General features: G+C 40.3%; 1 long non-coding RNA gene across 3 annotated transcripts in view; it reads right to left on the bottom strand.

Moving 5' to 3' along the window:
* Nucleotides 1-8,950, bottom strand: part of LOC140622248 (uncharacterized) — a 28,022-nt gene extending 19,072 nt beyond the window's left edge. For 2 of the 3 annotated variants that reach the window (XR_012021997.1, XR_012021996.1), the window contains exons 1-3: nt 8,319-8,950; nt 7,811-7,852; nt 6,569-6,670 (exon numbers count right to left, since the gene is read on the bottom strand). This is a non-coding gene — a long non-coding RNA (uncharacterized lncRNA). Of the gene's footprint in view, nt 1-6,407; nt 6,671-7,810; nt 7,853-8,318 lie in introns of those variants that run through there. The other variant, XR_012021995.1, reaches the window with a different exon arrangement.
* Nucleotides 8,951-15,505: the final 6,555 nt, after the last annotated feature.

The raw sequence follows: 15,505 nt of genomic DNA, 5'->3' as shown, positions 1-15,505 counted from the left end.
CAGCTGATCTTAAAACAGCAGGATAAAACAAACACTTATCAAGGGTCTTCTCCATGGTGAACACATTTTACATGTTGGAGTAGATATTAAGGTCTCCCGGTTATATGTATGGAATGTGGAACCTGGAACAGAGGCATTTCTTGTTTAAAGTCCTTTAGCCACTAGTGGCAAAGCCAGGAAGCAAATCCAGGGCAGGACCTCACTGGCCCCTGAAATATTGGCCACATGCAAGCCCATGGGAGGACAACGTGAGCAAATGAAAGATGATGGGATGGGGTCAGTGACATGTTTCAAAGCAGAACCACATTGACTAAAAGGGTCAAGGGCGTGAGGAGACATCTGAGGTCAGAGGACCGAGAAGCCCAGCTGCCAGCTTTCACCTTTGCTGCTTACCCAGGTGCTGTGTTCACCCATTTCTATGCTGTCCAGGCCCATATGCCTATTTTGAAAGATTGCTTTCACTTTTAAATATTTAACAGAGGATTCTCAGCTAAGCATGAACTTGGACGCATTCCCAGCTCGCAATGATTCAACACCCCTATAGACATGGACCCCTGCTAAGTAGTCTTGGAATTCAATTACAAAGGTACTGCATTGACCTTCTTAAAAATCCTCCTTCCAAAACTGAGAGTTAAAATAAATGTGAATAGACACAGTAAAGCTTAATAAAAGATATTGCAAAGCACCGCCCCAGGATGTCACTTTGAAGGTAAGCATTTCCTCTGAGCAATCGAAGTGATAAATACAGGGCCCAACAAATAATCAAACATAGTTCAGGGGAAAAAAAAAACATCTGCATGCAGAAGGGAAGAAAGCCCTACCTGCTGTGCTTGCTCTGTCAATTTTCTAGACGCAGAAATGCTCTCTACCATGACCATAGTTAGCCTAGATTACAAACACGTTTTATATGCTTTTTCTTTTCTTCTATTATTTGTATATTTCAATGATGGTCACGGATCTTTTAAAAATAGAATAGCCAAAAGTTTCATGGTTAAAATGGGCTTGCGTTTGTCACTCACTAAACTTGGAATCATAAAATAGGTGGCCAAGTCACTGATATTGGCCAAGTCAACAGCTGCTTTTACAACAAAAAATACAAAATGCAGGGAAATTGGGCAGTTTTAACATCATGATAACACTGGTCAGTTGTTGTTAATAAGTTGTGTGTACCAAAAAAAAAAAAATCACTAGTTCACATTTTCTACTTCTTTCTTCTTCCATCATTACCATATTTAGATTCTCTCACTAGGAGAACATGTCCCCCTGGAAGGCAGAAAATCTGTTCTTATTTCTGAATCCCCAGTATTAAGCCCGGTACACAAGACAGAGTTTAGCAGATACACATTCTAGAACACATTACATGGTTCCCCATACCCTGTATCCACACAGAAACAAGGAAGCTCAGTATTTGTATTGGGCCAACCTCAGAATGAAGCTTCCATCTATCAACCAAAAGAGGAATGTTCATTCATCTGTATATTCACTTATTCAACAAAAGTATTAAAAGTCAACTGGGTACTGATAGAGGAATGGAGAGGTGGATAGACATCCAATGAAGAGAGCATAGTAGAAACTAGGTGGTAGGTATTCACCTATCTGTTGTAAAATCCTCTTAACTTTACTGCGTGTTTGAAAGTTTTTATAAAAAAAAAAAATGCTGTAGGAAAAATCTACCACGTGCTAGTCGTTGAGCTTGCCACTAGGAAACAAAGATAAATATGAGACAGAAACAGTAACATCCCCAAATTCATGAATCATACAATCTGGTGCACAAGAAAAAAAAAGCAAACAAAATATTTATGAGTTGTGGTAAGGTCTTATGAAAGACACAGCAGAGTACTGGAGAAGAAGCAACATGGGGTCGGGGAGGGTGGAGCAGTTGGGGAACACAGTGAGACTTAAATCCAAACGTCTCTTACTGTAGGACGGTAAGCAGGGGGACAATGTGGGAAGGAGGTGATCTTACGCTGTAAGACGGGGACACTGGCTGTTGTGTGAGGCTGGATGGGCCGGGCAGGGGTCAGGGCAGGGAAGCCCCATGAGGAAAGGCCTGCACTAAGAAGGTAGGATCAGAAGCAGAGAGACAGATGGTCTGATTTGACTCGTATTTTGGAGCTAGAAAGTCAACATGTCTTGCTTCTAGGTTGGATCAAAGGAGAAATTCCATTCGGTAATACTCAAAACCTTTTTCTTTAAACATCTAACCCACCCAAAAGAAACCTCCTTCTCATTTTGGTAAAGTTATTTCCAGGGCTAATTAACTATCCTAAGAGAGGTTGAAGGAAGCCAATTTCATATATTTTTCTATTTTTTCCAGCTTTTAAAGCTTCACTGTATCTCATCAAGAGTCCTTATACTTCTGGCTGGAAGAAAGGACTCTGATTTTTTTTTTCCCACCATGAAATAGAATGTTGTTCTCTCGGTATTTTGCATCATCAGAACGGACTAACCAAAATCTCAGTAGCATGGTTGTTCTAGGGATTAAATGATCCTAAGACTAATTCTGGAGCTTGAAAAGGCTGTGAAAGCACACTTCAGGGCGGGTTCTCTTTGATTCATTCCCGAATTATTATGCTGACAACAGTGAAAATAATAATATCGAGAAGATTATGGCAGTGTTATTGGAGCAGGGCTGACTGATTTTCAATTTCAGTTATTTGGTTTGAAATTATTAGGAAATAGGAAGTGAAGGAATTCCAAAATGAAATTAAGTTGCCTTTACTATAATGGCAAAGCCTATTTCTGTAGCTTTTTTTGTGAACAATGATGACGTATACCATTAACAAAATTCACACTTCTAATCATTTCCAGATGGAGTTCAAAATTCAAATTGCTGCTTTTTATTATTGTACTTTTGTTCCTAAGAGAGGCAGCACTTAACCCAGATGTCTGATTGTGGGGGAGGGGAGACTGCAAAATAGTAGAGAGAGCACCCCAGGTCCCTCACAGGCACAGGCACGCGTGCACACACACACACACACACACACCTGGCAGTAGGTAGATTCCCCCAATGGCATCATCTTGATCATTAGGGATGCAGTGACGGAGGAGAGCCCCAAGTTGGATTCCCAGTCAGCAATGAGACTGGAGAAAGGGACAAGGAGGAAGAAGAGACAGAGATTGGGGGAGAGAGGGAAGAAGGAAAAAGGAAGAAGGCATATATTTTTGTTTTCTGAGTTTATACTAGGAAGCTCACACTTCCAAGTACAGTGTCCCTCCATCTCACCCCTCAAAGAACTTCCCTGATCTCATTTTTTTTTCCTAACATGAGCCATATCCAAATGTTTTACATCTCGTTCGTGTTAATATTTGTTTCTCTTGTTAAAATAGTTCACCTTTGTCCATGGTTAAAATAAGTTTTCTGAATAACCAGGCAACTGATCCCCACCCCCATCCTCCAGTGGGTCTTATGTCTTCCCTCCCCTATGGCCTGGCTTCTAAGTTTCACTGCCTCACCTCAACCCAGCCCCACTATATCACTATTTTTCAAAGCTCAATAACCTCCTTAGACTATGGACTTGGGTCTCTCCATGGAGTCTTCAAAGTAAGAAGTCTACAGTCTAAGAAATCCTCATGACTTTCAGCATCTCAGCTTCCTGAAGCTGTCCTGGTTATGGATAGGAACCCTTTTTCTGGAATTCTATGGCCTCTGTAACCTTAGCACTGACCATCATTGCTATGGGAGGAAGGTAACACAGTCCATAAATAAAAACAAACACACACACAAAATCCCAAGGAAAATCAGTCAGTCCTTAACCTCAGGGTCAGCTGAGAAAAATTCAGTTCATTGCATAAGTGGTGGATTTATAGGCGAGGCCTTCCAGGGGGTTCTACAGCCCCGCCCCCATCGCGCCCCACCCCTCTTCACGGCCCTCCCCCTGCCGACTCTTGCAGCCCCAGGAGAAAGGTTCACAGTCCTTCTCAGCAACCTCAGTTTTCACCACTGGAGAAACACAAAGGACCGGGAGAGAGGAGGACCAGTTCTGAGTAGAATCTAAAAAGTGGGAAACAGTTTGGTTCCTGTCCTGGTCTGGCCAATGGACAAGTAACCTCTGATAGTTTATCTTTCGCACCTTATCATGCAAAGGCACTGCATCCTCCCAGCCCAAATTACATTTCCCTGAGCCAGAAAAAGTAACTGGCTCCTAGCTCCAAAGGAGAGGGAAAAAGGAAAGTCTAGTTACCCACATATGAATATTCTGTGTCCCTCCTAGGTCAGTTCCCAAAGAGTCATGTGGGACTTGCTTCTGGAGAGCACAGGTCATGTGTTTTTTGTGTGTTTTGTTCCGTGTGTTTTGTGTTTTGTTCCCCACATAATTTTATAAAAGCTCATTAAGTGAACTGATTGATGAATAAGCCCTTTTACAATTCCAGGTTGGGAAGCCTAGAGTCTTATTCCAGATATGATCTGTCATTAGATTTTGTACTGAGTGATTCACCTTAAAGGAGACTTTTTAAACTCTGCTCGAGTAGATGAAGGTTTTTGAGAAATTGCTGACCCTCCGTTAGGTTCTCCTACCTGTTACTCCTCTTCCGCTCCTAAAACCTTTCCTTCACAGCCATCCCCGCATGCTCATTGCTAAAAGAAGGAGGGTTTTTAAAGCTTAACTGATGAATTTGCTCAAGTTCCACACCATTGGTTCTCCTCTGTGGGTATACGTTAGAATCATCTGGGAGCTTTAAAAAACCACCAGATCCTGGCCCCACCTCCCCAAATTAAATCAAAATTCCTGAGGGCAGCCCCAGCATGGTAGTTTAAAAAGCTCTCCAAGTGATTCTAATATTCAGCCTAGACTAAGAACCGCTTTACCAGGGCTTCACTAGATGCTAATTAAGTCCCTTAACTCCAGCTTAAAGCTGGACACTCCACTTATCTCTCCCACTTGTTGGGTTCCCCAGACATACCTAAGACATGGTCCAGGCTCCACTGTTTCTCTAGATACAGTCCTCATCGTAACTAATATCACTTCCCTACAGTTTTTCTGTAAAAGCACTTAACACTCCCTTAAGAGCCTGAAGTGCTAAATAGTTAAGAACATCATACTCCCCACCAGATTTTGTTCCACGTAATGATGTCTTCAATCATTTCATCATGCATCATTTAAAAGCAGTAAAATATCACAATTTATGCTTCTAGGCTTGAAGCTCTAAGTACACTCAATCTTCTGCTGATGAGCTTGGTGGAGCTTTTTCATTTGCAACCTGAGTACAAGATCATGTCACAATAATTTGGTTAAGCCAGATAGATAGTGCCATCAGCACTGCTGCAGAGCGTGCAAGGCTTCCACATTTCACCGTACCGTGCTGTAACGCATCAAGGCGTCTTGTGGATGTGTGATTGTACCTTTTGTTTTAATTACTTGCAGTTACCCGTCCGTCTTCCGTATAATTTATACATAATATAGGAGATTGCTAAAAATCAAAAACAAATGGGGACCAGCCTTAAAAATTCCCTGAGCAGACAAAACCAGTTTAGTCATATAATAAGCAAAGCTTAAGTTAGCTTGTTTTGCAAGATTAACTTGACTAGGTCATTTCTTGCTTGTGCCTCTGGAAATCATAAGCAAAATAGTTTCCCCAAGTTATATGAGGTAACCACAAACCAATTCCCTATTGTTTAAGAAAATTATAATATTATAAAACCAATCACTGTGAATTGTGTATATAAATTATAACCTGAGTTATATACACCCCTGAGTCTCATTCTGTGTATTAGTTTGAGTGCTCTCAGTTTGAGAACCATCTTTTTTCTTTTTTTAAGATTTTATGTATTTATTCATGACACACAGAGAAAGAGAGAGAGGCAGAGACACAGGCAGAGGGAGAAGCAGGCTCCATGCAGGGAGCCTGATGTAGGACTCGATCCTGGGTCTCCAGGATCAGGTCCTGGGCTGAAGGCTGTGCTTAACTGCTGAGCCACCCGGGCTGCCCGAGAGCCACCTTTTTGGTATGTGCACAATAACCTTTTACTAATTACTACTTAGGTGATCCCTGGTTTTCTGCTATTATGACCTTTTGACAATACACACACGCACACACATTTTAAACCATCTAAAGCTATACCAATATAGTTGGTGACAGAAGCCATTCTAATTAGAAACTAAGTTAACCAAGTGATAATGAATAATAGAATAATAAAAAAAGAAAAAAGAAAAAAGAAAAACAAATACCAGTCGTGAATGATGAAGAGATAAATGCCAACCAGAGAGCAGAAAAATCCAAGCTCTAGTTCTTGCTCCGGTAGCTGTGTGTCATGTTGGGCAGGTCACTTTGCTTCTCTAGGCTCCAGGTTTCTCTTTTTTTTTTTTTTAAAAAAAAAAAAAAAAAAAAACTTTTGTGTGGGTTTTTTTTTTTTTTTAAAGATTTTATTTATTTATTCATGAGAGACTCAGAGAGAGAGAGGCAGAGACACAGGCAGAGGGAGAAGCAGGCTCCATGCAGGGAGCCCAATGTGGGACTTGATCTGGGGACTCCAGGATAATGCCCTGGGCCAAAGGCAGGCACCAAACTGCTGAGCCACTCAGGGATCCCGGCTCCAGGTTTCTCTGCTGTGAAATGAGGCACTCACCTGGGATGGAACATACGTGTTTGCCTTTTTTGGGTTCTTCAGTCACTAGCAGGGCCTTCCTGGAGGGTGTGTTGAGAAGCATTCTGGGGCTGTATCAGTTCACTGGAAAGAAATCCATGATCAACCTATCAGTGCCTCTCAGGAGAAGGAAAGTGAAGCTTAATTTTTACTGGGTTGAACACAAGCGAATTATTTCCCAACCCAATACAGTGGATGGAAACAAGTAGAAATCAAATGAAAACTATTTACACCACCCTAGTGCTAGTCTTTATAGCCATATACAGACATGTGTACACACACACTGGCATATAGCTGTCTTTACCTGGTCACACTCACCTGTCAGCTCCAAGTCAAATTCTACATCTTTTACTAGGCCAACCACATACCGTGATAATAAATCGTAACATTTGGGCAGCATGTATTAAGTGTTGGGCACTATTGTAAACATTTTGCATAGGTAGTTCACTTAATCCTCACAGCAATCCATTTAGGGAGCTACTATTATTAGCCCCATTCTACAGAGGGAGAAAGCTGAGGCTACCATCATGTCAGGGACTTGTTCAAGGTTACATGGTCCCTGAGAGAGCTGCGATCTGAACTGAGGCAATCTGCACCAGAGGAAAAGTGCTGAACCATTGGATGAAACAGTGTCTTCTTCTGAATGTCTGCGTCAACCATCCCCCTACACCATACTCTTTTTTTTTCCATTCTATTATTTACTGACTCCATGTGGCTACCAGAGATCAATCCATGTGGTAAAGCACTTCGAGATTTAGACAGAATTTTACAGAGGGTGACCATACATCCTGGTTTGCTCAGCCAGTGTCTGGGGGGGTGGGTGTTGGGAAAATTCAGAGGCTTTCTACCTGAGATGATGCCTGAGTTACTTATTAAAGAATAAATAGCAATTGGCCACCTTAAAATCAGCAATTAAAGTCAGTTTATCCTCCATTGTTAACATTCTTCCATTCCAGTTGGTCATATTGCTTGGACCCCAAAATACATTCTTTCTTTTTAAAGATTTTGTTTATTTATTTGAGAGACAGAGGAAGGGCAGGGGGAGAAGGAGGAGCAGACTCCCCACTGTCCCCATGGAGCAGAGAACTGGACACGGCAGGGTCCTGAGATACATTATTTCATAAATGGAGTTGACCATCCCTCCCCAAAACTCAAAAAAAAAAAAAAACCATTAAGTTATGGGCAAGAATAAAGTGCAGTCCTGTCACAACTGTGGTTACTTACTTTACATACGGAAGGCTTAGAATGTCACTTCCAGGTGATGTCCTTGGGTTGTTAGAAAGGGAGGGAAAGATTTAATAAAACTCTTGATTAGGAAAGGAGAAAACATTTCAGGGTAGCAGAGAGTGAGGGAAATTGTTCCCTTTTACAGGCAAGAGCTTCAGACTCTCCAATAAATCAAAGGTAATGAGCCGGTAACTCCTTGAGGATGTGCAGGTAAAAGATGCTAGATTTTGGTGAGTTTCAGACAAATATGGATTGGTTCCACCTAAACACTCTGAGCCCTAGTTTAAGGATGGTTGAGCCAACAGGACAGCACACTGATCAAAGAAAATAAAAAGGGACACATTGAAATCCTGTTTTTATTTGTTTCTGTTTCAGTGATCATGTCTTTTATTTAACAGCCATAGTTTTCAAATGAATTTTAATAATGATTAACTTTCAACCTGACCATGACAGTGACTTTATTCCACAGACACACAAAGACACAAGCCTCGTAAGACACATTTACCTGTAAGACCTGAAAGCATTGAGAAGCTCAGAGAAGATATCTCAAGGAGGACATGGTTGCTTCTCACTTCTTCAAACCCTGGGTTATTCTAGGTTAATTACCATAATGGGACACTCAAATCAAGCTCAAAAGTTGATCTGATTTAAAGATGGTCATAAATCCTGGAAACTTGAAGTTTCCTGCCTCCCAGATAAGATGTAGGAGAAAAAATGGTAAAATCTATCAAGATGGTGCGATCCTGACTCTTCCAGAGACAGAAACAAACTTAGAAAAAAACAATAAAACCAGTCAGAGGTGGGGTGCCTGGGTGGTGCAGTTGGTTAAGCATCTGACTCTTGGTTTCTGCTCAGGTCATGATCTCAGGGTTCTGAGATCACGCCCTGCATTGGGCTCTGTGCTCAGCATGGAGTCTGCTTGGCATTCCCTCTCCCTCTGTCCCTCCTCCTCCTCTCTCTTTCTCTCTCTCTCTCTCTCTCTCAAATAAATAAATCTTAAAAAAAAAAAAAAAACAGAGGTGATATCAGTCTATTGGGAGGAGTTAAAAACCAAGATCAAGATCTGGGCAAAAAGAAAATAATCTTGCCAATTGTTTGGATTGGCAAGAGCCAGGAGAACAGAAATAGGGTGTCAAGACCAAGTGGGAAACTCCAGAACCTGGGGTGGGAATAGTGCCTGGAAACTCCATGGTTCCCACTGTTGGTAAGACATGTCTGCAAGTTCTAAATTCCAGGCTGCCCCTGGGAAGTGGGGAAGAAGGGGCATTTGGTCAACCTGATCCAGCCTCCCAGGCTCAGTGCTCAGCACCAGCTCCACTACTTTCAGAGCACACTCTTGGCATAATTTTTGGCTTTGATGAGGTACTTCGGATGAATCAAAAGATTCAGGAGGGCAGCAAAACAAATTTCCACTTGAAGTCACTTAACATCAGTGCCTACAATTAGAGCGGCCCTAAGAGTTACAGCAAACCCAGTGTGCTCATTTGCACACTTCTCTGCAAATTAGAACATTTTTCATAAAGATGTCATGGCCTTCCCTTTATTAATTTGTTTAGCAAAATTTGTGTTCACAGGACAAAGGTGAACTGGAGCACAGCCCCATTTGAATTATTGCAAGTCCTATAACAGTACACCTTGTTCCTTTTTCAATTTTTCATAATGCGTGACATAATTTATTTAATGTCGATTCTCCCCTTAGACCATAAGTGCCATGGGGGCAGGAATTGTCTCTTTCTGTCCACTATTGTATTCCTGTCACCTGAAACACTACTTGGCACCAAGTGGCCCTCAATAAACGTTTGCTGAAGAGATACTACTCGCTCAAAAATTGTCGGGAATAAAAGAGAAAACATGAAGTACCCATCACAATGCCTGTCAACTGAATCAACATTTTTTTAATGGAATCAATGAATGCAGAAGATCTTATATCACTCTCTCTTGATGCCCTGTCTGGTTACTTTCCCCCCTTTTTAGGTTTCTTTTATTACTATACATTTCACAGGACCGCTTCCTGCTTTCACTTCCTCTCTAAGCTCTTCTCCAACTCCTGCTATATTGGCTTCATTGAAACCATCCCCTTAAAGCTGCTCCGAAATCCAAACAATTTCCTTGAAACTCATCAGTGTCTGTGACACCACTACATATTTTTTACACAACCGTTCCAGCACTTTCTCCCTGTCACTGACATTTGATTTTCTCCTATTCTCTCTGTGTCTCAGCGGGACTCATACCTTGACCTTCTGCCTTTTTGCTTTCATTAAAATTGGATTTAGCCAATCTTGGCTTCCACTTATCACTTCTTGCAGATGACTTCAACATTTCCAGATCTTCCATATTTTGTCTGACTTGTAGTTCCATATTCCCAACACCTTGAGAAACTAGCCCTTCCCTGATGCTCTGAGAGCCTTTTCATGCTCCCTACAATCATAGCTTATATGTCTGTCTCTACCAGCCTCCCCTGGAATAAGATATGCAGCACTTAGTGTAATTCTTGACACAAAACACATGATAGTTCTTTGAATGAAAGAATGAATGAGTTTATAAAACTATTACTAAAACATTTTCATTCAAATCTCTTAGAATATCTCAAACTTTATACCAAATTGTGTCCTTTTCCCCTGAATTCCTTTGCGTCCTGAATTTCCTGCTGTCGGTAGGACTGACATCCACCTACCTGATCCTAAAATTCTCAAGTCCTCTATGATTCCTCTCCATTTCCCTCATATTTATCAAATCGTGTACATTTCCTATGATATTCTGCGTCATGTCCATTCTCTATCCCCACCATCAACTCGCAAACCTAGCAAGGCCTCAGGTCTCATCCGGATCACTACAACAGACTCCCTCTTCCCCAACATGCAACGATTCTCTATTATCTGCTACAGGCTTGTAATCTAATATTCTTGACCTAGTTTTCAAGAATTGCCATAATTCAGTCCCCCTCCTTCCCCTACTATTGGCTACTGATCAAACTTCAGGTCAACATCCACTGCCTACTCCAGGCAAGCTGTGCTTGCCATTGATCACTCGGGTGGTGGCTTGCTGGCTTATTCTCTCCCTATCTGAAATCCTTTCCTTCTCCACCATCTATGGACTTCTACCCACAATTCAAGACTGAGATCAAACGATTTCTTTTTATTAATGGCTCTACTGATATATCTTTGACATATAAAAATTGTTTGTACTTAATGTGTATGTCTTGACATTTTGACAGTGAAATAATTGCTTATGCAGGAAAGTTCTTGTGACCATTCCAACCACCCACCTCCTTTTCTCCCATAGCACTTAAATTCTGCACCACAACCTCATTCAGAGCTTCATTTAGGGTTTTGCCCTGCTTTTTCTATGTTTACTTGTTTTCCCAAAGAGATTGTGAGCTTACTGAGGACTGCAGCTATGTCCTGAGTTTTCAGCAAGTGGTCAATAGACATTTGCTGATTGATTAATTTTATCAGATTTGGATACAACTGTGACTCATTTGAAAGATGAGATATAATCCCTAAAAGCAGACTGCCACAGATAACTGGGGGAAGCAAGACTCATTTTATTTCCCTGTAAAAGTTTGAAATGAGTTTTCCGAACAGGAAAAAATGTGTGCTCAGAATTTTATAATGACAACATTTAAAATACAACACAACTTTCAAATCACACTTACCAAGGATAAGCAGGATATTTTGGCAGAAAATGGGAAAGGGAAGACCAAATAAAATCAATGAAATCCCTCATACATCCTCACACAAACTACAATATACAAATGTTCTCAAAGATCTATAACCCATCAACTTGCCTGACACTATAAAGATGGTCCTAAAGATTGAGATTTTTTCTTCCCTTCTCAAGAGAGAATCTCTCTCCCGAGTACTTTTTCTTTTTGTTTTTAACTTTTTATTTTAAAAATAATTTTAAACTGAGACAGTCAGTTAAGCAGACAACTATTGGTTTCAGCTCAGGTCATGATCTCAGGGTCGTGAGATCGAGCCCCACATTGAGTTCAGCACTCAGTGTGGTGTTGCTTGAGCCCCTCTCTCCCTCTTCCTCTGTCCCTCCTCCCATTCTCTCTTCCTCTCTCTCTCTCTAAAATAAATAAATAAATCTTTAATAAATAACATGATTTTAGACTTGCCAGAAAGTTGCAACAATAGTACAGAGCATTTCCATATGCCCTTCTTTTAATGTTAATATGTTGTACAACATACGTTGTACAGTAGCACAATGACCAAAACCAGGAAATCAATCATGGCACAATACTATTGACTGAACTATAGATTTTACTTGAAGGTATTTACTTTTTCCCTTTAATGTCCTTTCACTGTTCTAGGATTGATTCAGGATCCTGTATTGCATTTGGTTTCTCCTTAGTTTCCTCCAACCTGTGTACTTCCTCAGTCTATCCTTGTCTTTCCTGACTTGGACTTTTTAATGAGTACTAGACAGGTATTTTGTAGAATGTTCCTTGACTTGGATATATCTGGCATTTTCTCATGATTAAACAGAGGTTTTATGCCTTTTTGACAAGATTACTATGAAAGTGATGTGTCCTCAGTGCATCATATCAAGAGGTTTGCAATACTGATATGTCTCAGTACCAGTGACATTATCCTTGGCCATTTGGCTACTGTGGCATCTATTGGGTTTCTCCATTGCAAGTTACTATTTAACTAACAAATACAATGGGAGAGATACTTTGAGGTTTTGCTAATCATCTGTTTCTACTCCAACTTTCACCCACTGATTTTATCCATCAGTTGATTTGCCTGCGACAGTGGTATTTGCTCCAACGGCGGTTTTAGATTTCCCTCATTCCTTCTATGTTTATTAATTGGAATTCTGTAAGATTCAGTGTTGATTAATATATTATTGATTTATGCCCCTTAGCAAATTCTTAGTATGACAAGCACAGTTCTGGGAGTCTATGAGATCTTTGTCTAGCGATAGCTCTGCCCCAATGAGATTTATCAACTTGGGAATGTCTGTTTTATACTTCCAAGTCAAAAAAGGTAACCTAAAGGATATCTTGCAGAAAAATGAAGAAGGAAGAAGAAGACAAGGACCAAGGAGAGGAGAAGAAGAAAGAAAGAAAGAAAGGAGGGAAGGAGAGAGGAGAGAAACAGAAAAAATTAACCTTTTGTATTTTTCTTAACTATTGGTTGAGGGGACACTTTTATTTCAATGGGATATACCCATATTGAATCACAAGAAAAGATCTAGAAACAAAACACGTTTCTGGCACCATGCCACCTGGGTGAGTTATACAGTAGGGTAATACATTGATGAGGCCATTACATGCCATACAATAACCACTATGGAATCCCTCCTACCTCTACACCTTGAAGCAAGAAACAAGGGCCTCAAGCCACAATACATACTAGTGGAGTGGTAATTTGGAAGGTTGACATCAATCTTTCAGGGCTTAGACATCCACAGAAAAAATTTAGTGTAGCCTGTCTGAAGAAGGGAGAAATATCTTCTTGGGTTGGGGATTGGGGAGGCAGAAACCCACAAACCACAGTACCCCTTTCTTAACACCAACTTCCTTGCCAGTATCAGACAGAGACTCTACAAATTCTTTGTTCTAGTAATTCTTTCCTCCTTTTTTTTTTTAAAAAAAGATTTTATTTATTTATTCATGAGAGACACAGAGAGATAGAGAGAGGCAGAGGCACAGGCAGAGGGAGAAGCAGGCTCCATGCAGGGAGTCTGACATGGGACTCGATCCCAGAACTCCAGGATCATGACCTGAGCCGAAGGCTGACGCTCAACAACTGAGCCACCCAGGTGTCCCGCAACTCTTTCCTCCTTGCCCCCAATCCTGATTGCCTTTCTACCCCATGCAGGAACATAAAACAATGCACAGTGGTTCTCAAACTGTGAATGTTCACTTACACATAACTGGGGGGAGGGAGGTATACCCACAAATACCTTGGGATTATTTTAATTCTTTATTTTCATATGGCTGACACTCTTAAGAAAATAATAGGCATTTTCTGGATCGATCTGGATGACCACTTAATACCCACAAACTGCCACTAATTCCAGCCTCTGCATATTTGCACGGCTCTTTGTAAGCAGCTTATTATCACCTGATCATTTGAAAGGACAGCATTTAACTTTAATGTGTTTATAGACAAAACTGGATGCCTTTGAGCTTGCATATCTTAATACCCAAAGGACAACATATCTGCTATTATACTTAAATGATTGGTTTGGGCCAATTATAAAGATAAATCTTGATATTTGCAATGATCCTCAAAATTGAAAGACATTTTCATGGACTAACACTTTAGTTTCTTAAGTTATTTAATAAATTGGGATTTTGATATGACATCATGAAAACGTACAGTAACATACTCTGTGGTAGGAAGCTAATGAGGAAAGAATTGAGACGGACCTAGGATGGAAACGAGGTACCAAGTTCAACTGGAGGCCAAATTACCTCATCTGATGCTGTGCAAAAGCTAAACAACAGTTGGAGAATCAGGTCACACTATACACTGTAGTTCAGATGTGGTGGTATGATTATTGGTACCATTCAGGAAACAAGCTCATTTTTTGTATGTATCTCCTTCTGTACCAATTGCAAAAGTTTATTGTCAGAACATGCCATTGTAGAGATACATGGAAAATGTTTTTGTTCAATGGTCCTTTATGAAATTTCCAATATGTTTGGCATAATCTATTACATTGACTGGTCATAGGATCAAAGGAAAGTATAGTGTTTATTGTTTAAAAGGAAAAATAAAAATAATGATGATGATATAACAAAAATGGGCCATCATGCTTAAAATCAAAAGGATCAAGTCAACTGAAAAATAAAACATCATCCTATTAAACGCAGCCATCTATAATTTCATTTCAATTACATTAAACTGCATTACACTAATGATGATTTTTTATCTTGAAATTTTGTTGGTCCTTAATTCATTTGGGTTTTATAGTTGTGTACGACCTAGAAGCACAAGGGGGGTTTGTACCTAATTATATAACAGTATGTATTTAAGCCATCACATAAAATAATTCAAGTCATTGTGGTATGGAGGGGTTCAAAGTAGGGGAAAAAGCCAGAATAAAAAGAGTTAGCAAAAGCAGTGAGGGAGAGTGGGAGGTTCAGACTTCCAGTTATGGAATGAGTAAATCATGAGGATGAAAGGTACAGCATAGGGAATATAATCAGTGATATTATAATGGTGTCCTATGGTGACAGACAGCAGCAAGACTTGTGAGCTTAGCATAATGTTTTGTTTGCTTGGTATTTTTTTTTTAAGGTGGGGAGGGCCAGAGAGAGAATCTTAAGCAGGCTCCATACCCAGTGTGGAGCCCAACATAGGGCTTGATATCACAATTCTGAGGTCATGACCTGCGTGGAAATCAAGAGTCAGCCAACTGACTAAGCCACCCAGGCACCCCAAGTATGATGTATAGGAATATCAAACCACTCTTTTGTACACCTGAAACTAATGAACTAATGTAGCATTGCATGTCAATTCTACATCAATAAAAAATTAGATTTTTGAAAGTTGAAGGAAATTATAAACAAAATGATCTTATTTATGTGAAAATAGACTAGCTGCATATGTACATGTAAATTTGTAAATGCATAGCAAAAAAGAGTTTGAAAGGAGACATACCACACCATTAACGGACTCCTGAGAACTTCTGAGAAGGGAAGTATTTTAAGGGACAGTGATGAGAAGG

Source organism: Canis lupus, chromosome 31, assembly GCF_048164855.1.
Source record: "Canis lupus baileyi chromosome 31, mCanLup2.hap1, whole genome shotgun sequence".
NCBI classification, from domain to species: Eukaryota; Metazoa; Chordata; class Mammalia; order Carnivora; family Canidae; genus Canis; species Canis lupus.
Note: the sequence above shows the minus strand (reverse complement) of the source record. Positions and strands in the feature narration are given on the sequence as shown.